At 44.2% G+C, this 27590-nt stretch overlaps 1 pseudogene; it reads right to left on the bottom strand.

Moving 5' to 3' along the window:
• Positions 1–13071: 13071 nt before the first annotated feature.
• On the bottom strand, positions 13072–14006 carry LOC146833162 (uncharacterized; annotated as a pseudogene).
• Positions 14007–27590: the final 13584 nt, after the last annotated feature.

A 27590-nucleotide genomic window follows, 5' to 3' on the forward strand; every position in this document is an offset into this window, starting at 1 on the left:
CATCTGTAGTCTAAAGACCTGGTCAATAGTGGAGATATTTGGTTGAAAGCCTGCTTGAAGGGAGCAAAGTATGTCATTCTCTTCAAGCCAACACTGAAGCCTGCTGAGCATAACGTTGCTAAACAATGTGGTGTCTATTAAACTGATTGGCTTTTAATTAGCTGGATCTTGCGACAACCCTTCTTATAAATTGGAAGAATCTCGGCCCCTGCCCATGTTTTGGGGATACCTGTTCCATTTAAAATGGAATTAAATACCACTGTAAGGGAGGGTGTCCAAATGTCTATTTCTGATCAATACAAATCTCCAGGAATCTTCCTGATGGCCTCTTCTTCCTCCGTATACAATATCGGGGGAAATGCTCTTGGGTCCCTCCCTGGTTCGATGTATATTGAAATCACTGGAGTTACCGGAAGTGTGCCCTCATCAGGCTTTCTTTTATATAAATTAGTAAAGTGAGCTAACCAGGCTTCAGCTGCAACATTGTTTTCAATTTTAGATTCTTCTTCCCTATTCTCATTAGCAATTAAGTTCCAGAAAAGGGTTTGATTATTTTCCCTTGCTGTTGCTAAAAGGAGTCCCCAGTTTTGACTGTCCAAGTCCCTTTTTGCCATTGTAAGTACATTCTTGTATGTGGCTCTCTTTTTTGAATCTCTTACCTCCTCTTGCTCTTGATGGAGTTAATCAGAGCACATTTGGGCTGTCTACATTGTTTGTTGAACCAGGATGGTACACTACTTGGCCCTTGGCTACTAGCTTCTCTAAAAAAGTCCATCTTTAGGCTATTGAAGAGGGAATTATGTACGTCTTTGTGATGTTGTAACAGTCTCCTCAGTTGACACTAAATTAAGACTGCAGAATATCTCCAGAGCAGGACCCACCTTCGCATATGTGGATTTTAAAGCCTTCTCCGACCTGACCACTGTGGACCAATGAATGCTGCGTTTTTATGAGTAAGCTTAAACGTACCATCCAGTGGCTGGGAGAGAGCTAGCTGGGTTTGGGCAGTAGGAAGCTCCAAATCCATCTTGAGTGCTTTGTGGTCACAGTCGTGCCAATGCACCACAGCAATATCCACAAAGAATGGTAAAATCCTAACATCTAAAAGAATATACTCAATTAGGCCACACTTCCTATTTTATTAAACGTGTGTTTCCCCTCTCTATCAGATTTTGTTCTTCCATTGCACTCTTGGATACTGCAATTTAGAGATAGAGCATTTCGTTGCACCGCCAAGGGAGACCATTTCTTGATTGGGGGAATAGTGAGAACAGGGATTAACCAAATTCTGTCTTCCTCTGGCAGGGAATGGTGATTTACCAGGTCTAGTGGTTCGAACTGGCAATTAAAGTCACCCCCCACTATTTTTAAAGTGTCTTGGTGAGGTCCTGTTATGTGTGTAACTAATACATCAATCATGGTAGATTCCTGCCGCGTAGCAGAAAGTCTTAAGTAAATGTTGTAAACATTGGCAAGGAATGGATTGGGGGTTTAATGGTTACACATAGGATATCTTCTGCTACTGTTTCAGTCCCCATCACACAATATGTGGCAAAGCCGGGGTGGCTAATTTCCTGACTTTGCCAAGTGGCACCAGCTGGAGTGGACTTGTCTGAACTACCTGAAATGTCCTGGCACTTACTTTTTTGTGTTTATAAATTAGGCACTGGTTCAAGGAGATTGTTGCCATTCAGTGGCTAGCACACCCTAATTGTAATGAATCTGTTGCTGTCTATCAACAGTATTTAGGGAATATGACGTCTGATGTACTGATTTGTGACCACAAAATCAGCCCAAGCAGATGTACTAAAGCACAAAAATTAGGATTTTGCAAAAATAGCACCATGTAGCAAACAAATAAAGACTCTGCAAAAATGACTAGCTAGCATGAATGCTAAATAGCAACTTTCAAATTGAATGTATGAACAATTGCTAATATGATGATAAAAAAGGCAAACTGTACCCACCAATCACCCTCAACTGAAAGCCAGTAATGAAGAGGCACACACTAAGAAAGGAAATCCAAAATTGAATGCAAACTTTCACAATGATAGCACTCTATGCTGGGGCCTCCAGCCTTTCCTGTATTAGGAACTACTTTTGTTTAATGAAAATCATTCCGATTTATTAAGAGTGAAGTATTGGTGGACACCCCTTTTTTGATTGTCAGCAGTGATAACATCAGTGCATTAAGCAGGGTTGCCAGCAGTAAAGTAAAACAATATTAATTTGGAATGCCTCTATATGGGTAATGCATAAAGGCCATAGCTGCATCCGCCCTGGCACCAAGGTAATAATAGGAGTAATTAATCTCTCCAACTCAAATAACAGCTTTAAATACATCTTGAAAATTCAACCATTTTTCGCCAAACATCAGATTATGAATTAGGAAAACACACACATTTTTGTCTTGAATACATGATTTTGTACTTATTATATACATATAATAATTCAACCAAGCAAAAGCTTCTATAATACTAGGCTGGGCGTCACCCAGGAGAGCTACTCGCAGGTTGCTGGAGAGTTGCTCCTGGTAGACGCCTGCTCTATGTGATAGTGAGGGGGATGCAAATGCAATGTCTAGTAGGGGAGTCTTGCTACACCTAGTTGATGAGCTACAGCCCTTGCTTGGAAGACAAACACAGTGCAGACAGGCCATCTAAACATGTCTCCCCTACATTTGTTGCCTAGAGGAAGCTACAGTGCCATATCCCAGACTGCCTTGTCAATGGTACGTATTCGTTATTTCTGTCCCCACTACAGCCATACATTTTCAATTTGTGAGTTGCTATTTTCAAATTGTACATTTTCACAAACTCCGAATCGCATTTTTTTTCGTTCTATCATAGATCCTATGCTGGGTTTGGAGGGCTTTTTTTTTTATTTCCTGAAACCATATCGATAGCTGAAATACCATTAGCCAGCTAATAAAGAGCAGCAAGGTCTCCTACACAGTTCTCTAGATTCCTTTCATTACATAGAATCATAAATTACATGGTTTGCCATTTTAGCTTGTGGCCCCTGTTTTTTTTCTCCAAAAGAAACAGAACGCTTAGCCTTTCGAAGCATATTCAGTGTTGAAAATGGGGTTATGATCGTGTGCAGGTGAAGCAGTGCTTAATTTGAGTGGTGGTTTCCAGTACTCAGCACCCGAACTTAATTGTCAACACCGAGGCTTGTGACAGTCTGCCACAAGGTGGCACTGTTTGGCTAATCTAGAGAACTCTTCAACAACAATTAATAATTGAATATACATTACAAATGACTATTTCCTGCCGCCCAAGCCATTCTTATAGCTTTGGGGGCCTGAAAAAGTCAGAATTGTCACACTTATAGAAATGTTACGGTTAGAAGTTGTGTTGTTACTATCATTGGCAGCATGGCGGGGCAATGTGTGGTGCAAGCTGCAGTGGCCGCCTGAGGAGAGCCCTGGCTTTTATTTTTTTTAGAAATGAAGCATGAGGCGAAGGACAGAACGCCTCTGTATACCGGATGTCACTGGGAAATAACCATTCATCTAACATTTTTCTGCTAGAGATGGGCATGGTAGAAAAGTCAAGCTACTGGGCATTCTGTACATATGTGCAAGGTCAGCATGGTCTCTTGGACAGCCAGTTATTGGTCAAAATGGTTCTCAATTCACAGATAATTTCCTTCAATTATGCTGAATTATTTGAACATGTATGTAGTCAGTAAAGAAAACACAGTTTTAGGTTACGTGCGGTTCAGCACGCACAAAGCCAAAAAATACAAAAATTTGCCAGTCATTATATGCAACACACAATGCACACCATTATTCACACCCCGTCAAGTTTTCCTTATTATTGTCAGTTTTTTGCCATCAGCAACTGGATATACTGAGCATGATGGGGCGTGAACAACTGTGTACATTGTGTTGTATACCATAACTGGTGACTTTCAGGGCTGTTTTGGATTTCTGTTTACTGAACAAAAAATAACTTTTAACTGTGTTTTTTCAGTGCTTCTTTTGTGATGTAGTGTATTCACCTTCAATGCATTAATTCCTAGCTGCACATGGACTTTAGCTGTGCATAGCTGCGGTGACTAAAGGTTAAGGCTTCCAGTGCTCCGGCGGGTTGTTGGGGTGAGCTCCTGCCAGAGTCCCCCATCTGATACAATCCTGCAGGCGATAAGGGCCCGGGGAGCACCTGTGAGCTCCGATGGAAGCCCTCTGAACCCCCCAGTGCTGAGTGCCATGTCCAGAGCAGCGAACAGTGCTGGTTGTGACAGTTTAGCTGGTTTTGGTAGTCAGCATGCAGCAAAGGAGGGCTGTGACTAGTAGACCCATTGGCACCGTAGACCTGCTGCAGAGAGAATCCCGGAGCCTGAGACTAATGGCAAGAGCGATGGAGCAGCGAGAGCCCCCCCAGGGGTGCCTATAGGACTGTTGTATTCTGTTTTAGGCGTCCGTATATAGGTTTTCATGATACATGTCCTTATATAGGCACAATTAGCATTGCCCTTATAGAGGCATAAGATCCCAGTCCTTATTTAAGCATTAGCCATGCTATCCAAATACAGGCATGGCCACCTACATCCGTCCACCCCAACGTCACAATGAGTTCTTAGAAACCAGACCCTTAAGCTCTTGGGAGTTCCCCTAGCACAGGATTATTGATTTCTCCAAGAATTCATTTATTATGCATGAACCGCTATTCCTTAAGGGTTCATTCCTGACGTCTTCCTCTGCCCGACTTTACGTCAATGCTAACATTCCAAGGCACCTACCTGCTATAAATATACCTTCCCTTGCCCAAACAAGTAGGAGGAGAGCTCGACTTCAGAGGAGCCCATATCCCGGCCTGACGCACTGACAAGAGACGCTGTCATCCCTGCTTGCAGAGGATCCAGCTTCCAGTGTCCTGACTCCCTTCGCGGGGTGTTAGAGTTCGAGAGCCGGAAAGAGATTCCCACCTCTCTCGTTCTCAAGGTAGGGAGCTGACTAGAACCTAGAGAGACTCTTGGCATACTAAAACTTAGCATACCATACTATAGCCTACCATACTATAGAATACATCACCTACTTCTTACCTTGTACTACACTTAGGTTAGCTACACTGGGGTAGAACTAGTTAGAGAAGCATCTTATGAGTACTCACATTTTTAGCTTATGTTATTTATGTATATGAATATATGTGTCATAGCTAAAAGATAATGCTAGCGCAGTATTATTTCTTTCTACTGCTTACACTGTACATAATCTATCTCGCATACTGTCTTGTGATTATAACAGCTCATATCTCTTACATGAGAAACAAGACTGTTCAATAAATCCTTTTATTGAAACGCCCATCCATTGTTTCTGTGTAACTCTGAAGAAACTAAGCATGCACAATTAGCTGAGTGAAACTGTTATCTGTTGTTTCCACGATACTGAGTGTTCCGATTCTAAAGGGACACAAAGTTGTCATGTTTATGCGGTTGCCAGAAACTAATCCCTTCTTGTTTTAAAGGAGTTTCTAGTGGCCTCTGAGTTAGCTGGTACAAATTAATTAAGTTTAATATACTCGATAGGGGCATACTGACCTCAGTCCTATGCCAAATCTATAGGGTATATTATTCCAATGCGCACAGCATGTTAGGGAAATAGGAACTACACTACATGGTGCCCAACGTTTGGTAAGGCACTAATTTAACGCTAGATACTGAGTAACTCAGTCGTGCTTTCCTCAGAGATCCTTACTCACATACTCCATAAGACGTCTGGAGTGGGTAGGGTTAAGTATCCGCCAAAGCTGAATAGGACAAAAATCCTATATATTAGCTGTGTGGTTTGTTCGACGTTGAAGGATACAGTGTTCCAAAATATTGTGCACCTTATCTTTGTTTCCTTGAAACTAGTTCTACATTTTTCAAAAGCAATGTCCCTGAATGGGGATACTAACACCGAGAACGGTGTAGCTGCGGCTGATCCACTTGTAACAGCTTTTAATTCTACAGGTTAAAATGAAACCGATGAGGGTGTTATAAACATCCCTCCAAACTTAAGGAGAGTCATCAGTGATCATCACTCAAAACTTATAAAACACGGCCTAACACCAAGAGGTGATAGAGCAGTTTTCGTGATAGAGGCACACAAATCCTTTCAGACAGCTACAGAAAGGAGTATCCATCTAACATCCCTCTGAGAACATCAATGCTATTTTCTTATATAAATATCTGGACTATTAATTATGAAAACATGCTCAGACAAAAAAAAATATACAACAGATTACTTTTGTTAAGCGAGGAGGGGAAGGTTAATAAAATCATGGTGCGGTCACCTATGCGAACTCTTATGAGACGTAGAATTGTTTGCTACTAGACCACACAATGAGGTTGTGAAAGTTAATGATATTACTGCTCCTCGTTCATGCTATTGGATCCTATAATTGAAGATATTGATAACAACCAATCATCCTCAGACTAGAGCTTGGATTCAGATTTGTACGGTAGAGAAGAGCCCACAGCTAGACCGTTGTCTTCTCAGATTGTATTATTAGAACTTCTGTCCTGCTGGCATACGAGGAGGTACTTTCCTCCATTAGTGTACGTACAGAATTAGTTTAACATTTACTATTGAATAAAATCATATACTTGCATATAGCAGGGCTTTCACGAACCACCAAATTTTTGGCTCATGACCCACAATTTGGGAAACGCTGTGCTAGAAGCTAGAAGACTTATTCCAGTAAAAATAGCAAAGGTACCGACTAATGGTCAGCTACAGATAAATCAGGAGTGTTATTGTGGCAACAAGGAACCCGCTAGATTCGTGAGGTATAGGAACCTGTCCAAACAAAGGGTATGATTGCTCAGTCAGCTATGCCTTCTTTAGTGAATTTCGTTTGGCAAAAATACAACAGTGCATCTGAACCATAATAATTCAGGGTCTAATATCACAATTTCAAAGGAACAAACAAAACTATGCAAAGCAATTGAGAATGATTTTACTGCCCTTTGTAGTAAAAAACAGATAATTGAAAAGTCTAGGTGCATACTTTCAGAAAGTGTTGGTGAATGGTAAACCAACGTCCAAAAAGGAAAAAAATATTGCATTTTTGAAAGTTAAAAGGCAAACCATGAACTGCACTTTTGTTGAAGCAAAGTACTCTCCTGCGTCTCTCCAGTCCAGCCCACCATCTAGGGATGGAAGCGTCCACCACCTAATCTACGCACAATGACAATCTCTGAGCATACTCCTGATCTCCATCCTGACAGCGGAGTCCGAGCTCTATGTACGACGCCCGATGGAGCTGCTCTGTTCAGCTATTGAGGAGATCGGCCTTGGTTCATCCCCTGACTGTCACCTACCCAGTCGGACTTTGGGAACAGTTTTTCTCCCCGTCTCGCCCACCCACCCCCCCACATCGTATTTCTGTTACCCTGCTTTTTCCATGTCTCCTAGCTATCTGTTCCTATTCAGCATTCTTTCATTCTTTGTCTATGTAGTAAGGAACCAGATGTAGGTAGTTATAAGTTGGTGGTTTATTAGCTACATGGACAGCAGAGACTGGACTGCCTCTGCCAACAGCTCCAGCAAGAATGTCACAACATGTCATTACTAAGCAACCATCAACATTCTAGATCATTAGGTTATAGTAAAGTACAGTACGTAAGCTGAAGCATAACAGAGAATACAACAGTCTACTTCCTTTGCTCCTTTCCCCTCTCACCTGAATCTTTCCCCTTGCCCGCTACACCGCTTAGCTCCCTATCCTTTTGGGCCCTTTGACTAAGCAGAATGCCACCACACATTCCTTCTCCCCTTGTTGGGGAAAGATCCAAGATATATACGCTGAAGTCTCAGCGTACCCACTGAGAGAGTCCACAGCGCCAAGGGAGCCACTCACAATTGAGGTATGGTATGGCACCCCTGGCCAAAGCACTCCCTCTCCCCTTTTTGGGGAAGGACCCAGTAAGTAGGCCTTGGAGTCTTAGAGACCCCTCTGAGAGAGTCCACTGCGCTTAGGGAGCCTCTCGCAACAGAGATGGGGTAATGATACTATCCCCCTGGGATCACAGTTTACTGGACTTTGGGCGCAGCTCTGACTCGTCTTCCGGTGTGTGTCCCCGTCACCCTCCCCCTCCACTTGCCATGCTGTGTCTCTCACCCTCCCATCCTCTTTCCCTTCTCCATTCTCTGTCTACTTCCCCTGCTCTTACCCCCCCAGAATCTCTCCCTTTGCCTGCTTTTTCCCTGACCTATATGTTCCTTTTTGTTTGTCTCAACCTTACTTGTCACTATATTGCCATGCTCTAATAACCGTTTAACCTTTGTAAAGATGTAACCTGCTATTATTGTCTGATACTCTTGTAAAGCGCTCTGATACCTCCGGGTCTAGCCAGCGCTATATAAAACCTTAAAAAATAAATAACTAAATAAATAAATAAGACATAGGTATTCTATTCATGGATTGTTTTCCCAGAATCAAATCCAGTAATAAAAGTATTTCACTTCTTTAAAGAAGATAAACCACTTGAGGAATGTATTCCTTTCGAGGATATTGAAATTCCACTCACATGCCGGGAGTATAATCTCTGGTTTAAAGGTGCCCTAAAACATCACAAAAACATTACCAGGCTCGGTCCACTAGGTAGACCAGGAGCAACATGGTCGATTCTAGCAGACTACACACCTCATCCTGACATTGAAGAAATGTCAGACGAGGAATTACTTACTCGATTACAAGAGTTAATAAAAATTTACAGACAATTAGTCCAATATTTCATGCGGACCTTCACAGTCCAACCACCAATAACCAATCCAAATCAAAGCCCTCAACAAGGGTATACACTAAAAATTACTCCACAGACTTTACACGCAGTCATGGGTAAAATGCCCACAAAACGTAAACAAATTCCATTCTAGATAGCTCAAAAAATTACTCAAATCGAAGCAGTATTTCCAAATACTAGCCCTTCTGAGAAACACAGAATCCTATCAATCTGTTTACCAATGGGGATCACACCACAACTGGAAGACTGCACCACTTGGGGCACAGTCTTTGCTGCCATCTGTACTAAAACACATGGTGTTCCGTCAATTGCAGTAATACCAGATGTCCTGAAACAAATTCAAAACGAATACAGGGCAGAGCCTGCTCTGAATTTAGGTATGAAATTACTGAAAAACGTCGATCAGGTCTCAACAATAATATTACCTAATATTAAAGAGGAGGCACCATCAGTGGCGATCCGCCAACGCTTACGGGAATTTGATGTAACAGAACATCAACATGAACTACCCAGAATAATAGAAAAATCTTATGCAGAATTAGGCATCGACAGTTTGGGTAGAAAACCATCGAAGCCAAAATTGTCTGAAGGTCCTGAGAAGGACTCTATTAAACAAAATCCTACATCTTCTAAAAAGAAGTGGGAAACTAATAAACAAAATTCAAAAGAGAAACGTTCTCAATCCCGAGGTAGGTCTCCTCAAAAGGAGCTCTCTGAAAGGAGGTCTAACCTCAGGAATAGGGATAATCTGAGAAAACCTGACAGGTATCAGGATACTGATACACGTTCCTCTCGTACCTTTCAGATATCGTCACAGACATCAGTAAGAAGAGGACGGTCAGATCACAAAGAAGAACGCGTGAAGTCAAAAGACGATCAACAAATTCAGAAAAATAAATCAAAACCTCAATTCACCAAAAAGAAGGTAGCAGGTCTGAAGATCAGACATGCCGAGAATACTGAGAACACAGTTCAAGAACGGAAAATGGTCTCAGACAATGCTGGACAGTGCAGCAGAAGTAACAATAGCTCGCCAGAACCTGAAGGAACTTCTGGAGATAGTGCACTTGAATGAGTACATCACAGTAGAGACTGTAGACACCAGGGTTAGTACTCCAGAAAGGTTATATGAAATAACACTCCAGATGGAGGGAGACATACCAAGAAAAGTGAAAGCACTCTTTTGGGAGAAACTTTCAAGGGGTTACGATCAATGTTCCCTCTAATTTTTTTCCTTTGTGTGCGGCAGTGGAGGGTCTCTGTGTGCTTCAACCATGGCTATGTGCGCCAGGAACCAGACCGCGCGTGTGTGAAGCGCCAAATGTCACTCCAAACGTTTACTTAAAAAAGGGAGAAGAAGGTGCATTTTCACACATATAGCTCCACGTTAAGGGTCTTAGGGTCGGTTTGCAAATGGGATAAAGATGCACTGACATGAATTGGTTACACAGGCAAGTACACTTCAGGTTTAGAAAAGCACAAGACTCCAAAGGTGGTACCATCATAAGATTTTACTAAATATTCTTAACTGGAGCACTGTTCAGTGGGTGGGGAAATGTTGAGAGCCTATACAATATCACATATACACAATAAATTACAAAACATATTTACAATTTGATGTGAAAGCTACTGAGTGATGTTGGGCTATCCCACCAGAGATAGTTGGTAAAACTCTTACATCCAGGCAAACATGGACTGTGGTGGAGGGACGTTCAGACACATCAAGTGGCATCACTAGATGGGTGACAGGGTTGCTTCTCACGGAAAGGAGCAGTCGTGAAAGCCCTCCTGAAGAAGCCGAGCCTTGACCCCACTGATTTGGCTAATTTTCGGCCGATTTCCCTGCTTCCAGGGGTGAGTAAGGTGGCTGAAAGGTTGGTTAACTACCAACTTTCGAATTTCTTGGAGGCTAATGGCCGACTACGGGACTCCCAGACAGGATTCCGGCCTGGACAGGGCACAGACACCGCCCTTCTGGCCGTGGTGGAGGAGGCCAGATGCATTCTGGATTCAGGAGGGTCAGTGGCAGTGATCCTCCTGGACCTGAGTGCGGCCTTTGATACCGTGAATCATCAGGTACTACTCCAGCGACTGGAAGGGCTGGGTGTCACAGGGATGGCTCTGGGATGGCTCGCCTCCTTTTTAGGAGGACGGTCATTTAAAGTTTGGGAAGGAAATGAGAAGTCTCCCCCTTTCGCCCTCCAGTGTGGGGTTCCCCAGGGCTCGTCGTTGAGCCCTACATTATTTAATGTATATATGGCCTCCCTGGAGGATGTGGTGTCTCCGTTCGGCTTCAATATCATCAGCTATGCGGACGACACGCAGATGGTGGTGGGGCTTTCTCAGTTAGAGAAGCAACCAGCGGCGCTTCATTCCTGCCTGGAGGCAGTGTTTGGGTGGATGTGTAACTCATCCCTGAAATTGAACGGCTCTAAGACCGAGCTTATGATTTTAGGTCAGTCTTCCTTCTCTCTGTCTCCCAGTAGTTGGCCTGACTGCATGGGAGCTCTTCCCAGCCCAAAGAAGGAGATTAAGAGCCTGGGGGTGTGGCTGGAGCAAGACCTGACGTTTAGAACACACGCCAAAAAGACCGCTGGTGTTTGTTTTGGTATGCTCCGGTCAGCCTGCAAGATTCTGTCACTCCTCCCTGAGACCTCTCGTAAGCTGCTTATACAGGGGCTCATCATTTCTAGGCTGGATTACAGCAATGTACTCCTCTTGGATGCTCCGGAATCCACATTCAAGAAGTTGCAGCAGGTGCAAAATGCAGCGGCCAGACTGCTAACCAATGTCCCCAGAAGGCAGTCTGCTAAACCTGCATTGATGGCACTGCATTGGCTCCCGATGCGGGAAAGAGTAACTTTTAAAGCACTCTGCATGGCACAGAAGAGTCTGCAGGGGAGGGGCCCAGCGATCCTGAGGAACATGATCCAACCTTATAAAGCAGCTAGGGCCCTTCGCTCTGATCATAAATTTCTTCTCCAGTCTTTTAGAGTAAGGCGAGCCCGTACCGGAGGGAGAAGGTTCTCAGTGAATACGGCCTCCGCTTGGAACTCCCTTCCACTCAGATTGCGGGCAGAAACCAACACTCTGCGTTTCCGCAAACTTTTAAAAACTCACCTGTTCCCGGTCTGAGATATCATGCGCTGGGTGCTGCTCCGATCTATTGATAGCGCTGGGATGCCCAAGGGTAACCGTGCGTGGTATAAAACTCCAAATAATAATAATAATAATACTAATACGGCGATCCTTGCCATTTTTCCAGTGCTGATAAACTCTATCAAGGTCAACTTTCCCATTCAGGAGGTAGGCCTTTGTCCTCATCAGCATATCCAAATGCTTCTGCTCTTGTCTATTCCTCAATTTACTCTTGATAGTATTCATGAGGCTGAATCCTCGTTCACAATCTGCACTAGATGCTTGAAATGTTGCGCAGACATCAACAAGCTGAGACACCACACTATACTAAGCAGCACTGCGTACAGTGAAATTCACCATGTCTTGAAAGGTGGTAAATAAACCACCCTTTACATGTTCTGCCGCCACATATTTATAGTCTCTGTATTGTCGAACATCATCTTCTGGTGTTTCACAATCACCCAGGACCAAGACATTTTTTATACTTTTCAACAAGTCTGTGTATATTCTCAGTCCCAAAATGAAAATGTGATTGTGTTGCTATTGCCTGGTTTACAAAACTTGCCCATTCTTTCAGTTCATCCTCAGGGAACGTTTTTTGCATGTGCTCACAAAGAAGGGAATCAAAAGACAAAATAGGCCCACTGTCAAACTCTTGTCTTTCCTTGTCTTTCCTTGTACAACACCATCATATCTCTTACATTGCTGCTCCAAAAGACAGTGTTCCCCAAATACTGTTCCTTAATTTGGCCAATCCTTGCTCTTGCATACTGTACAGCTTTAACAGTAGTCAAAGAACCTTTTTTGGAACAGTTTGCACAAAGATGCAAATTCACTCAGAATGTCATTAAGTACTGCAAGGGAAATATGGTAGTTTGTGTCAGATAGCTTTTTGTTACAATATTTAGTAACTGGATCATTCTCTTCAACTATCTCATGCTCAAAGTACTTAAGAACAGTCTCGTAATTCCGAATTAGTGCACCAACTACAAAATGCCTTGAAAGCCACCGGACTTCATTCAATGGTCGAAAAGAGACCACTTCACAATCAGTGACCGATGCCATTTCCTTGAAGGCGATCTGGAGAACACAGTGTAGACAGTTCTCAATAATGTCTCCATCTCTTTAATCATTGGAACCCTCTTCTAGGCATCATCAACTCCCAAACCTTCTCGATGAGCGACACAATGCTGCTCAACTAGATGCGGAATGGGTTGTTTAAGGCGAGTAGCAACACCATTATTTTTACCCAGCATCACAGACGCACCATCGGATGTGAACATGACCATTTTCATGAGGTCCAGTTCATTGGCAGTGTAGAATTCCTTCACAGCAGTAGTGATAGCCTCAGCATTGCAACTAGTCAGCTTCACTATGCCCCCAAACAGTGTTTTGTGCTCTGTCGAGGTTACAGGTCGGAACTTGAAGTACAGAATGAGCATTTTTGTAACAGAAATATCTGTGCTCTCATCAATTATCAATGTGTGATACAAAGCGTTACGAAGTTCTGCCATACCTTCACAGTGTATCACGCTATAGATGGCCTCAAGGAACTCAAAGGCATAGTTCTTGCTCCTCTAGCTGTCTGGTATCTTCACATACAAAGCTAGGTGGTCATAGATGTCTTGTACAGATAACATTGAAGCATTCATCTTGACTGCCAGCAACACATTGTTGATGAGAATCTTTATCTCCTCAAGCAGGGATCTTTGTCGTTCAACTACTTCCATTCTATTTGCTTTGTCAGTGGCAGTTTCTGTCAGCATTGCCCGCACTCCAAAATCAAACCTGGCAGCAGCACTTCTGTTTCTCAATATCACCATAGCAGACTTGTGAAGTTTGCTGATTAGATGGTGTTTCAGGTAATCCAGTTTCCAGCCATCACTCCATTTCTTCCCTGTAGAAAAGTCCCCAACAATCTTGGCTTCGGCACATGCTTTGCAAATTAAGCCCACGTCTGGACTCCATTGAATTAGTTCCCCAAGTTGCACGTGAACCTTGCTTCGTGATTTTTCTGTCTCAGCCTCCACAATTTCTTTCATCCACTCTTCCTTGAATACAAGGCAACATTTCTTCCTTTGTGGTGAAGCATCACACTCTGCAGAAGGTACAGCTTTGCGCTTGAACATATTTTTGATAACTGGGTTTAGCCTGCTATTTCAGCAAACCCTGCAAAATAAAGGAACATGGCTAAAGTTGATGCTTATGCTCATGATTGCAATCTGTCACATAATACTGAGGCATCGCCGGCGAAACAGAGTGTAATTACCTGGATTTTTCAGTCCACTGCCCTGCCCTTTCAAACTTAAATGTAGCACTGTCCGTAGAGCCTGCAATAGAAGTAAAGATTGTTACAGCACATTGTGAATTTGTGATACCGCAATATACCATGTGTGCACCATAAGGGAACTCCACCAAACAATTACCTGTTGTGCTTGTACTCACGTATGCCCATTCAAATGTGTGGGGTACTGTCTGCGAAACCGACAACAGAAGAAAACATGGGTAAGGTATGTTGTTATACTACAATGCACAAGATGCTCCACAGTTTAACTCTACCAAACAATTACCTGCTCTGCTTGTACTCACGTATGCCCGTTCAAATGTGTGGGGTATTGTCTGCGAAACCTACAATAGAAGAAAACAAAGGGTAAGGTATGTTGTTATACTACAATACACAAGATGCACCACAGTTTAACTCTACCAAACAATTACCTGCACTGCTTGTACTCATGTATGCCCGTTCAAATGTGTGGGGTACTATCTGCAAAACCTACAACAGAAGAAAACATGGTTAAGGTATGTTGTTATACTACAATGTACAAGATGCACCACACTTTAACTCTACCAAACAATTACCTGTTTGTACTGCCTGTACTCACGTCTGCCTGTACAACTGTATTTGTAGCACAGTCTCACAAACCTGCAAAAGAAAAGGGGTGCAGATTGTGAATCTATTTACCAAGCACCCCTGTACTGCTCGATTTTCCCGGCCTTCTTGTGTTGTAGAGCGATTAATATGACTTCAGTCTCTTTCCATCCAAGTCTAAGGATTAGAGTAGTGAATAGAGCCTATTTATTAGACACTTTGACACGATCCTGTGCTCCTCCCCATAGATCAGGGCTTACATACATAGCCTAGGGGATAGATTCGTTAGTATTAAGAATAACCTGCTCTATAGTGAGGGTATTTCATGGAGTCGTGCTGAATTCAGGCCTGGTAGGCCTCAGACAGGAGAGACTCCATCTTTCTTTCTGCCCCGGCAGCTTGGGACATTTCTAGGTGAAGGGTGATATTTTAGTTATGAGGTGTTATTCGCTCGGAGAGAACCGGTTCAGGCCGGCCCTTATCGAAGGAGTGTATTTTTCCCCTGCCGAAGACACTACATCAGGCCGGCCGGCTGGGAACGTGTCCTTGGCACGGGGAGGTACAGGAATTTGGTGGGCGGCAGGTTTCGAGCTGGAATTTTCCATGAGAGAATGCACCTCTATATTAGTGAAAGTCTGAGTTAGATATTGGCACTTGCTTCTAGTCCATAGGCGGCACCTGGCCGTTAGCAGAAAAGCTACTACTTATTTCAGGGAAGACAGATGATGAACTTGAATCTAAAGAGGAGAGAGTAGCCGATGAGGAAGAGGTTCCAGTGACTCGGAGAGGGAGAAGGGAGTAGATCCGCGACTGCGGAGGTGTGACTTCCAGGCGAAGCCGAGGCACAGACGAGAAGGGAACCTAGATGACCATTGAGCACAGGCTACATACGACTAAGGTGATGTCGACCCCTTTTTTATTGAAGTGTATAACTTAACCTTTTACTTTCCTTGCAGGCTATATATATGATGTATTCTGTGAGTGTGCATGTAGCAATTAAATAAAGTATTTAGCTTGTTGTGAGTCAGCATGTGTTGTGTATCCTTGTATAGGAGGATAGCCTATTCTTCTAGTCAGATTCAACTTGACATGAACAGATGTTAATCCTGATCAGGTAAGTGGTAACTGAATGAGGGAGAAAAGAGCCCCTCGAACTAAAGAACAGGTTGTGCTCAACTAATAGTCTTTGTGTGATCTGATACATAGTAACCCCGATTCCCCTATCGTGTACTACGGTAATAATAGGATGAGCTCGTGCTAAGGCTGCCGTCTGGGTAGGAAGTACTGGGTCTGTTCGAGACCGCGAGGCTAAGGCTGCCGTCTGGGTAGGAAGTTCTGGGTCTGTCTGAGACCGCGAGACTGTGGCTGCCGTCTGGGTAGGAAGTTCTGGGTCTGTCTGAGACCGCGAGACTGTGGCTGCCGTCTGGGTAGGAAGTTCTGGGTCTGTCTGAGACCGCGAGGCTGTGAGGTCTGAGACTGCGAGACTGTGGCTGCCGTCTGGGTAGGAAGTTCTGGGTCTGTCTGAGACCGCGAGACTGTGGCTGCCGTCTGGGTAGGAAGTTCTGGGTCTGTCTGAGACCGCGAGACTGTGGCTGCCGTCTGGGTAGGAAGTTCTGGGTCTGTCTGAGACCGCGAGACTGTGGCTGCCGTCTGGGTAGGAAGTTCTGGGTCTGTCTGAGACCGCGAGACTGTGGCTGCCGTCTGGGTAGGAAGTTCTGGGTCTGTCTGAGACCGCGAGACTGTGGCTGCCGTCTGGGTAGGAAGTTCTGGGTCTGTCTGAGATCGCGAGGCTGTGAGGTCTTGATATATATATATATAATAGGAATTCCCTGTCCTTAGGTGGTACATATATATGTGGTTATTTAGGTGTAAAAAGGCCCTAGGGAGGGGGTAATGTTCTGGTTTGGGTTAGAAAGGCTCTGTTGAGCGGGTTCCACCTGATCCGAAAACCCAAGCAGAACATTTGGCGTCACGAACTGTTTACGAAACCTGTGTGCGTTTTGTTTGTCTTATGTTTGCTTTCGGTGTGTGCGTGATTTTCTTTGCATTCTTTTTTATATATTTGCGTTTATAGTTTTTTTTCTCTCTCTCTTTCTCTCTTCCTTTCTTTTCTCTGCGTTTCTTTTTCTTTCTTTTTTCGCGATGTTTTCTAAGAAATCTAAATCTACTCTTAAATTGTCCGTTGATATTCCCGGATGGGATTCAACGCCTTATGGAGCCTTAGCCCGTGAGTGGGCTGACTCTACTGGTCTGAGTGAAAATTGGAACTCTTCTTTGGAGTCGGCGGAACCGGCTGACGTGATTACTTGTTTGCAGACGGCACCTGTATTGAAGGGTGAGGAGGTTCCCGCTTTGGGGCGCAGAGGTTGGGTTATTCTGTCTGCGTATCGGATTCTGCATGAGAGATTGTTGAAATTACAGATCTCTCTTAAGGATGTGGAGGCACACTTTGTTGAGATTCAGAATTCTAATACTCTACTGCGGTGTCAAAATAAGTTGCTTTCTGACAAACTTGACACTTACCAAACGGTTGCCGAAAGGGCGGCTGTGCGGATTGCTCGTTATAAGTACAAGAACAGGCGTGGTCGAGTTTCGACGCGTAAGGTGCGTCTGGTCGTGGCGAAAGCTGGACTAGATTGGAATCCTGATGAATGGGATCGTAATATCTGGGACTCGAGTATCTCTTGTTCCTCGGGTGAGGAGTCTGTTACGCACGAGTTTTCTCGTTCCCGTCATGAATGTAAGTCTGCTTCTCGCACCTCTGATGGTGCACCCCGTGATTACGCTCGTTCTTCGGGCGGGATCGATGCTTCTTACACTGATTGTCCCTCTACTAGTACTGCTCGGGCTCCTTGTGATGCTCGTCCCGTGGTCTCTGCGCATCCGGTTTTTCGTCGGAAGTTGCAGCAATCTCCTAATGCTCCGCAGGGTGTTTCTTTGGACTGTTTAGAAGATTTTACTCAACAAGAAATTAGTGATATTTTGCAGCGCTTTCGGCAGCGGACTGGTGAGGCCTTGCTCACATGGATGGTGCGCCTTTATGAACTAGGCGCTGCTGGTATTATGCTGGATACTGGCGACTGTTTGAAATTTTGTTCTTTGAGTTTGGATTCTACTGTGCAAGATCATTTTCGTAACTATAATGGTGGTGGTCAAATTTCTTTGCTCCAATTGGCGACTGAGGGTTGTAATTTGAAGTATCCTACTGAATCTGACTGGCCTGTCAATGACAAGCCGTGGTATACCTTGCGTGATGCTGCGCAACGTCTTAAGGAGGAAGTGATGAAAACGGCTATTTTTCTGGGCACTGCTGACAGGTTGCTTGATGGGATGTTGACTTCTTCTGTGCGGAATCGTATCATTCGCTCTTCTCCTGTCGCCTACAAGCAGGTCATGATGACTTTGTTGATTAACCAGACTGGTAATGTGCTATCTACGGTGTTGGAATCGGTGCGCCAACTCGGTGAGTTGGGTGAGTGGTTTAAACCTGAACGTCAGCCCCGGTCTGACACTCGTACTCCTGGTGAATATAAATTTACTAGACGTGATATCTTTACTGGTCTTTTGGCTGATGGTGTACGTCGGGAGGACATTGATGGTGAGACTACTGCTCGTTTGTGGGAGTTGTTTCGCAAACGGGGCTTGGATCGGAAGGAGGGTGCCCGGCGTGTTCGAACGACTGAGTGTGATCGTGGTTGTTCTGATGGTAGCGGTGATGACGATCGCCGTGGGCGCTCTGATCGTCGTGATGATCGGCGTCCTGTACGTGATCTGTCCCCCCGTCGAGAGCGGGACAGGGAGAGAGAGGGGGAAAAGGAAAGGGGGAGAAATGATCATGCTTACAGCAGGCGTAGAGATGATAGGGATCAATCTCCTGAGTTGAGGAGGAGAGAGAATCGTCACAGCTTGGTTGATCGTAACCCACGGTATAATACTGAAGACTTGAATCCGTTCCGTACGGGGAATGGATATGAACAGGAGGTACCGATACCTAAGAAACGTGAGAGTCTTTATCCTGATTTGTCCTGGTACACAGAATGCAGTAAGAATGACTAGGAAATAGGTCAAGCTCCGGTACACAGATGGGCTCATAGAGATAATAGACCCTATGTAGATATTGATATTTATTGGAGACATCGTAATATCCAAAGGGCCCGAGCATTAGTTGATACAGGAGCGGAGGCCACTCTTATTCATGGAAAATCAAAGAAGTTTACAGGGCAGCCTTTTACTATTACCGGATTAGGAGGAAAAGAAACCCCTGCAGTTCAAACTTTGCTTGAAATGAGAATAGGTAGAATCCCTAGAAAGGAATATTCTGTATTAGTGGTGCCACTCTTAGAATTCATAATTGGAATTGATATTTTGAAGGGAATGACGTTGCATCTTGATGATGGGTGTTACCAATTTGGAACGACGCATTATATCTCGTCCAGACCTATACGGGTTGGTCGTTTAAGGATGCCCCCCATACAAGTTCCCCAGGCGACCAAAGTGGTTTGTCAGAAGCAGTATCGTATTCCGGGTGGTCATGAAGAGATTAGTACCACCATTCAGGAGTTGGTTGATGCAGGTGTTATAACTCCAGTTACTTCTGCTTGGAATAATCCTGTTTGGCCGGTGCGTAAGAGTGATAATTCTTGGCGCATGACTGTTGATTATCGAGAATTGAACAAACACACGCCCTCTTTGACTGTTGCAGTACCGGATGTTATTACCCTGATTGAAAGAATCCAAACACATCCAGGTACATGGTATGCGTCCATCGATATTGCTAATGCTTTCTTTTCTATTCCAATTGCCCCTGAGTGTCAGGAACAGTTCAGTTTTACGTGGAACGGGCGTCAGATGACGTTTAGAAGTCTTCCTCAGGGCTATGTGCATAGTCCTACGATTTGTCACCGGCTGGTGGCAGAACCTTTGGCTGAGGTACCAGTTCATCCCAAAATTCAGATATGTCATTATATTGATGATGTTTTGATCCAAGGCGAAACACAAGAGGATGTTCAGACACAATTAGATAGAGTCATTGAGTGTCTGCGTGAGAAAGGTTGGGAGATCAATCCGGATAAATTACAAGGTCCGTCCCAAGCTGTAAAATTTTTAGGTATTAATTGGCATGAGGGACACCGCGAGGTGATCCCTCAAGTTAAACAGAAGATTCTTGATTTTTCGGTTCCGAGGAATAGGAAGGAAGCCCAGAGCTTCATTGGCTTATTTGGTTTTTGGCACCAACATATTCCTCATTTGAGTCAAATATTGGCCCCTTTGTACCGAATTACACGTAAAAAGAATGCATTTGAATGGGATAAGCAACAGCAAGATGCATTTAGTCTGGCGAAAGAGGCAATTCAACATGCTATGGATCTATGGCCTGTACGTGATGGTGATGTGGATTTGAATGTGTCTGTGCAAGGCCCTTATGCAAATTGGAGTTTGTGGCAGAAACAAGTCAGGAGTAAGGTACCGTTAGGTTTTTGGACCAAAAAGCTACCTGATGCTGGTGAGCGTTATACACCCTTTGAGAAACAGCTACTTGCTTGTTATTGGGCTTTGGTGGATACCGAGCAATTGACTTTGGGACATGATATATTCTTGCGTCCTGAAATTCCTATTATGCAGTGGGTTCTGAGTTCACCGAAAACTCATCGAATTGGGCATGCTCAAGAGGCGAGCGTGATTAAATGGAAATGGTACATACAAGACAGGGCACGTGTGGGCCCGAAAGGAGTTGCGTCTTTACATGAGCAAGTGGCGCAAGCACCGTCGACTGAGACTGAGAGTGAGTGTTCCGTACCTTTAGAACAGGAGTCTCCTGTCAAGTGGGGTAGACCTTTTGATGATTTGTCCGCTGAGGACAGAAACCATGTTTGGTTCACAGATGGGTCGGCGAAGTTTATTGGGACGACACGGCACTGGAAGGCGGTGTCTTATAATCCGGTCACACAGAAACTGTTGAGCACAACTGGTGAAGGGAAGAGTAGCCAATTTGCCGAGCTTTACGCTGTTTACCAAGTTTTGAAACAAGAATTACCTGGTACATGTCATATTTTTACCGATTCTTGGTCAACTGCCAATGGACTGGCTGTTTGGTTGCCGACTTGGCATTCCCATAATTGGAAGTTACATTCCAAAGAATTGTGGGGAAAAGAGTTATGGCAAGAGATTTGGGAGATGCTCCCACAGAGTACTGTTACAATCTTCCATGTGGATGCTCACACCCCAATAGACTCCCTTGACAAATTTTTTCATAACATTGCAGATGAAAAATCTAAAATTGCTGAGGCAGTGGTGGACAGACAAGATCCTGATATTGCGGGATTGGCGAAATGGGCACACCAGAAGGCAGGACACTTTGGAGAGAAGGCCACTAGCAGGTGGGCTGCTGATAGAGGAATTTATATTCCCCTGGATCTAATCAAAAATGTTATTTTACATTGTCCCGTCTGTCAACATATCAGACAGCGTAAGGTACCCCAAATTGTTAGAGGCCATTTACATCGCGGGAAACTGCCCGCTCAAATTTGGCAGATTGATTACATCGGACCCCTTCCCATGAGTAGGAATTGTCAATATGTTTGCACAATTGTCGATACATATAGTGGCTTGCTGGTAGCTCTTCCATGTAAGCAAGCTACCCAATTGAATACCATAAAAACATTAGAATTGATTATGATGTATTATGGTGTGCCATTCCAAATTCAATCTGATAATGCATCCCATTTTCGTGGAAGATTGGTACAAGAATTCTGTGTGGAAAATAATATTGAATGGATATTTCATATACCCTACTACCCGCAGGCCTCGGGCCTGGTGGAGAGATTGAATGGCCTGTTAAAGGACCAATTACGAAAGTTAACAGATGACAAGTATAAAAACTGGCGAGACTTTTTACCACAAGCACTATTGATTCTGAATAATCGTCCTTTTTTAAATGCTGAATCTCCACTTATGCGTTTGTTTCCCCCAAATGTTGAGACTATGCCTAATGTAATCAGTGAAACTGTGATGTATTGGGAAATTACTCCCGGAGCTCTGACTCCATGCAGAGCGACCCCAGGGTCGGCAGGTTTAGACTTGCACGCCATGGATGACACCGTTCTGGAGAGTAAGAATCGGGTCATCATTGCTACTGGTGTTGGTATTCATATACCACCTGGGAATTTTGGATTGATCGCCCCTAGATCGGGGCTGGCTGTAAAAGGCATCCAGGTACTTGGAGGTGTCATCGACAGTGACTATCAGGGAGAGATTAAGGTACTTCTGCTAAATAGCAGTGAGATTGACTTACTGATACACCGCACTGACCGAGTGGCTCAATTACTCATTATGCCTGTTTTCAGTGGCGAAATATTGAAAGGCACTGCCCCAACTTTGCTAACTGTACGTGGCCAGAAAGGCTTTGGCTCTACGGATAACCCTGGGGCCAGGGTTTGGGTGCAATCGCCTAAGAATCCCCCTGAACAAGCAGAGGTTATTGCCACCGGTCAGGACAATACCATTTTGGTTATGAGGCCAGGGAAAGATAGCTGGGAAGCTGTCCCAGCTGATAAATGTTATTTACGAGAATGATTAATGCCTGTATTTGGTTCTTTTTCAGATCATTCTTTGGATTGTTGCTGCAGGATGTGTCGGAACTGGACTCCTTTTGGATTGGTTCGGCGAGAGAGAAGGGATCCCGTCAACCCGGGATGAACTGAGAACCCGAGTGTTGCGTTCCTTCAATGCGTGGGATTCGTCATCGAACTTTTGGACATTACTGGCCAAGAGAGTGACTGATGCCCCTCACTTCTGCTTGACACCGATGAGATCTGTGCATGACATTCTAGCGACTTGTCTAGTTGCTGTCCCCGCCTCACTGGAGACTTTAATTAGTATCTTTAACGTTTCGAAGGCTCGTCCGAATATTATCCTGGGTGATTTTGCTACCCATGTATATTGTCCTTTGTGCACTGAACTGCCGAATGAGCAACTCCCCATCCAGTCCCAAATAATTACGTATAATATCACACGAGGTGACCTATGCTTCTTTCTTACATGTAATCCTAATGCAATTTCTGAATGCCTACGCCTCAAGTTAAGAGGCGCCACTTCATTCACAACTCACGAACGGACTTTGTGTTTTCAGAGGACACCGACCACATGTGTCTCAGTCCAGAACAATATGACTTGCAATAGTTTGGTAGTTACTCCCAGTCACTATCGTGCGATGTTGCTACCTGCCGGATGGCTTTTCTCATGTGGTAATACTTCCTGGCCATATGTCCCTGCAAACATTTCCGGAGGCCCGTGTGCCATTACCAGACTGAGTTTGCTAATGTTCTCATCACATCCAAATGCCAACTCCCGTGTGCTTCGAGATACTATGATGTTACAGGAGGATTGTGACTCATCTTTGCATTTATATTCCAAGTCTGAATATCTTAGCCTAGCTGTTTCAATTATTGGTGTTCCTGCTTTGGCGGTTTATAATGCCAAATCTATTGGGAAAATGGCTTGCTGGATGGTGAAATCTATTAATCATACTTCTACAGTCTTGTCTGACTTGCTATTAGACGCCCAGGGTGAACGTAGGGCCATTTTGCAAAATAGAGCAGCCATTGATTATCTTTTGCTTAAACATGGACATGGTTGCTCGGACTTTGAAGGCCTCTGCTGTTTTAACTTATCTGATCATACACAATCCATTCGTGCACACCTAGATAAGTTGCATGACTTAACGGATGAAGTTAGAAAACACATTGATCAGGGCTGGTTTGACTGGCTCTTTAATTGGTTACCGGACGTGCATATGTTACGCCACACATTAGGTGGCATTTTGATTGCTATCGCTGTTTTGATTTCTATCTGTTGCTTTATTCAGTGTATCCCTTCACTGCTTCAATTCTGTACACTCGGTACTAGACATAGATCAGTTAGTTTTGTTTCATATTATTCTTCCACCGATGTTAGTTCTGTTTAATGGATGTATAATAGACTGAAGTCAAGGGTGAAATGTACTGCTCGATTTTCCCGGCCTTCTTGTGTTGTAGAGCGATTAATATGACTTCAGTCTCTTTCCATCCAAGTCTAAGGATTAGAGTAGTGAATAGAGCCTATTTATTAGACACTTTGACACGATCCTGTGCTCCTCCCCATAGATCAGGGCTTACATACATAGCCTAGGGGATAGATTTGTTAGTATTAAGAATAACCTGCTCTATAGTGAGGGTATTTCATGGAGTCGTGCTGAATTCAGGCCTGGTAGGCCTCAGACAGGAGAGACTCCATCTTTCTTTCTGCCCCGGCAGCTTGGGACATTTCTAGGTGAAGGGTGATATTTTAGTTATGAGGTGTTATTCGCTCGGAGAGAACCGGTTCAGGCCGGCCCTTATCGAAGGAGTGTATTTTTCCCCTGCCGAAGACACTACATCAGGCCGGCCGGCTGGGAACGTGTCCTTGGCACGGGGAGGTACAGGAATTTGGTGGGCGGCAGGTTTCGAGCTGGAATTTTCCATGAGAGAATGCACCTCTATATTAGTGAAAGTCTGAGTTAGATATTGGCACTTGCTTCTAGTCCATAGGCGGCACCTGGCCGTTAGCAGAAAAGCTACTACTTATTTCAGGGAAGACAGATGATGAACTTGAATCTAAAGAGGAGAGAGTAGCCGATGAGGAAGAGGTTCCAGTGACTCGGAGAGGGAGAAGGGAGTAGATCCGCGACTGCGGAGGTGTGACTTCCAGGCGAAGCCGAGGCACAGACGAGAAGGGAACCTAGATGACCATTGAGCACAGGCTACATACGACTAAGGTGATGTCGACCCCTTTTTTATTGAAGTGTATAACTTAACCTTTTACTTTCCTTGCAGGCTATATATATGATGTATTCTGTGAGTGTGCATGTAGCAATTAAATAAAGTATTTAGCTTGTTGTGAGTCAGCATGTGTTGTGTATCCTTGTATAGGAGGATAGCCTATTCTTCTAGTCAGATTCAACTTGACATGAACAGATGTTAATCCTGATCAGGTAAGTGGTAACTGAATGAGGGAGAAAAGAGCCCCTCGAACTAAAGAACAGGTTGTGCTCAACTAATAGTCTTTGTGTGATCTGATACATAGTAACCCCGATTCCCCTATCGTGTACTACGGTAATAATAGGATGAGCTCGTGCTAAGGCTGCCGTCTGGGTAGGAAGTACTGGGTCTGTTCGAGACCGCGAGGCTAAGGCTGCCGTCTGGGTAGGAAGTTCTGGGTCTGTCTGAGACCGCGAGACTGTGGCTGCCGTCTGGGTAGGAAGTTCTGGGTCTGTCTGAGACCGCGAGACTGTGGCTGCCGTCTGGGTAGGAAGTTCTGGGTCTGTCTGAGACCGCGAGGCTGTGAGGTCTGAGACTGCGAGACTGTGGCTGCCGTCTGGGTAGGAAGTTCTGGGTCTGTCTGAGACCGCGAGACTGTGGCTGCCGTCTGGGTAGGAAGTTCTGGGTCTGTCTGAGACCGCGAGACTGTGGCTGCCGTCTGGGTAGGAAGTTCTGGGTCTGTCTGAGACCGCGAGACTGTGGCTGCCGTCTGGGTAGGAAGTTCTGGGTCTGTCTGAGACCGCGAGACTGTGGCTGCCGTCTGGGTAGGAAGTTCTGGGTCTGTCTGAGACCGCGAGACTGTGGCTGCCGTCTGGGTAGGAAGTTCTGGGTCTGTCTGAGATCGCGAGGCTGTGAGGTCTTGATATATATATATATAATAGGAATTCCCTGTCCTTAGGTGGTACATATATATGTGGTTATTTAGGTGTAAAAAGGCCCTAGGGAGGGGGTAATGTTCTGGTTTGGGTTAGAAAGGCTCTGTTGAGCGGGTTCCACCTGATCCGAAAACCCAAGCAGAACAACCCCCCAAATCCAATGTGGAACATAAACAGAATTACCTTGTCTTTTTGGGTACTCACGCCTGACCATTCAAATCCAAATACCTTACAGACTGCAAACTTGCAATTGAAGACAAGATGGTTAGCAAAGGCTCTAAGAGTTACAAACAATGAATGGGACTGGCCCAGATACTCCAATAGGAAAAACGACCAAATAGTTACCTGGGATTCCAGTTTAGGCAAATAGGCACGTGCCCCTGTGCTTCATTATTAGCATCCATTAAGCTAAACTTATCTGCACCTCCCCACACAATCCAGCCACTCTCCTGCATTTTCTTTACCGTTTGCCATGTCAATGTTTTAACAGATATGCGCCCCATTCACACACATTTGCATGTAATCACATTTACAATAGACCGTGGGTATTTTCCCAAGGGCCAAAAATATTTGGTTGTGGTGTGACAGAGGGCCGCACTTATACGTGCAGGGTAGAGTCAGGAACTTGGGAGTTGTTAAGGTGGACTTGGAGAAGTATGTACATTTAGTGGCTGAACAATGTGGTACCAGAAAACTTGGGCTCAATACTGGCTTCTCCACTTCACTTTGGCTGGATAATTCTGGAGATTGATGGAGCAGCTGCAGAGAGATCTGATTTTTGTCTAGTGGAAGTTTTGACTCATTATAAAGTAGCAGAGGAGGTCAAAATGCCTGATGCAAAGCAGGTGAACCATGCAGATCACAAATTGCATGCAATGTAAATAGATCACTGCATTACTGCTTCTGTCAGAGAGCCCCTTTTGTTACTTGCAGTTTATAAGTTTAAATCCTAATATAGAAAAGTTAGCTATTAACTATCAAAGAGCTCCATGCAAACTGCAAGGTATAGATTATAGCATTATGAATTTCCCCTCCAGTCTTTCATTATCTAATGCTGCAAAAAGGTTTAACTTGGGCACAAATCAATTCTTATTATTGAAGCCAACCCCCAACCATGGTGTTACATTTTAAATTCTCAGTGTGTGCTTTTTCAGACCAAGAACTTTTGAACCATACTGTCTACCAGTATGGATGCCTTGTGACTCCTACAACTTGTAGTCCTCTGTCTGATGTAACATTTCCTATACATTGATTTACACACTGTGATTCAGTGTATCTGTGTAATGTGCATGCAATGTAAAGTGGGGTTCGGTAGATTGGGGTGGAGTGGGGTAGATTGGGTGCATTGAAGTGTAAGAGATTGGGGTGGAATGGGATAGAGTAGTGTGGGCTAAGTGGTGTGGAGGAGAGTGGAGTGTCATGGCATGTTGAGTGCCTTGGCGTGGAGTAGCATGTTGTACAGTGGAGTGGTGTAGAATGGAGTGGCGTGTCAGAGTGGAAGGGCATAAAGCGAAGTAGAGTGGTATATGCATGGTGTGGTAGCGCACTACTATTACAGACAACACATTTTCAATTCAAATGAGCATTCAATTTATTCCAAAATGGGGTAAAACTCCACACAAACAATAATGTGTGCATAAGTCATCACCTAGTGTATTGATGTGTGAAAAAAATTGCTTCATTTGTACTGTTATTAATCTCTTTTGAAAAATCAGCACAGTTCATTTTTTTATGTGCTAGGCATCATGTCAGCATACACGTGTTAATTTGAGTGTGGATTAATATTCTACACACTGTTAACAATGCGCAATTCTGATTGAGATACATAGGCTTCCCCACACACAGAATTTCCAATTAGCCCGTTATTGGAGTTACTGCCTAATTGTGAATTCCAAGGTGTAGCGAGGGAACAAAGTGTTCAGCAGCAACAGTTGTGGCTAATTCGTTCAGCCATAGTCTCAATATCTTTGCAGTATTCTGTGACCTTATGAATGTATTGTTTTAGTTGAACCTGAATATAAAACGTGGTACCATTGATATAATGGTACCTGCAAATGCTGTGATTGGTGGCTAACTCACAGGTGATTTGACTGACACTTGAGGAAGACAAACGTGCATTTTTCACTGCTGTAATAT

This window comes from Triturus cristatus, chromosome 4_2 (genome assembly GCF_964204655.1).
Source record: "Triturus cristatus chromosome 4_2, aTriCri1.1, whole genome shotgun sequence".
NCBI classification, from domain to species: Eukaryota; Metazoa; Chordata; class Amphibia; order Caudata; family Salamandridae; genus Triturus; species Triturus cristatus.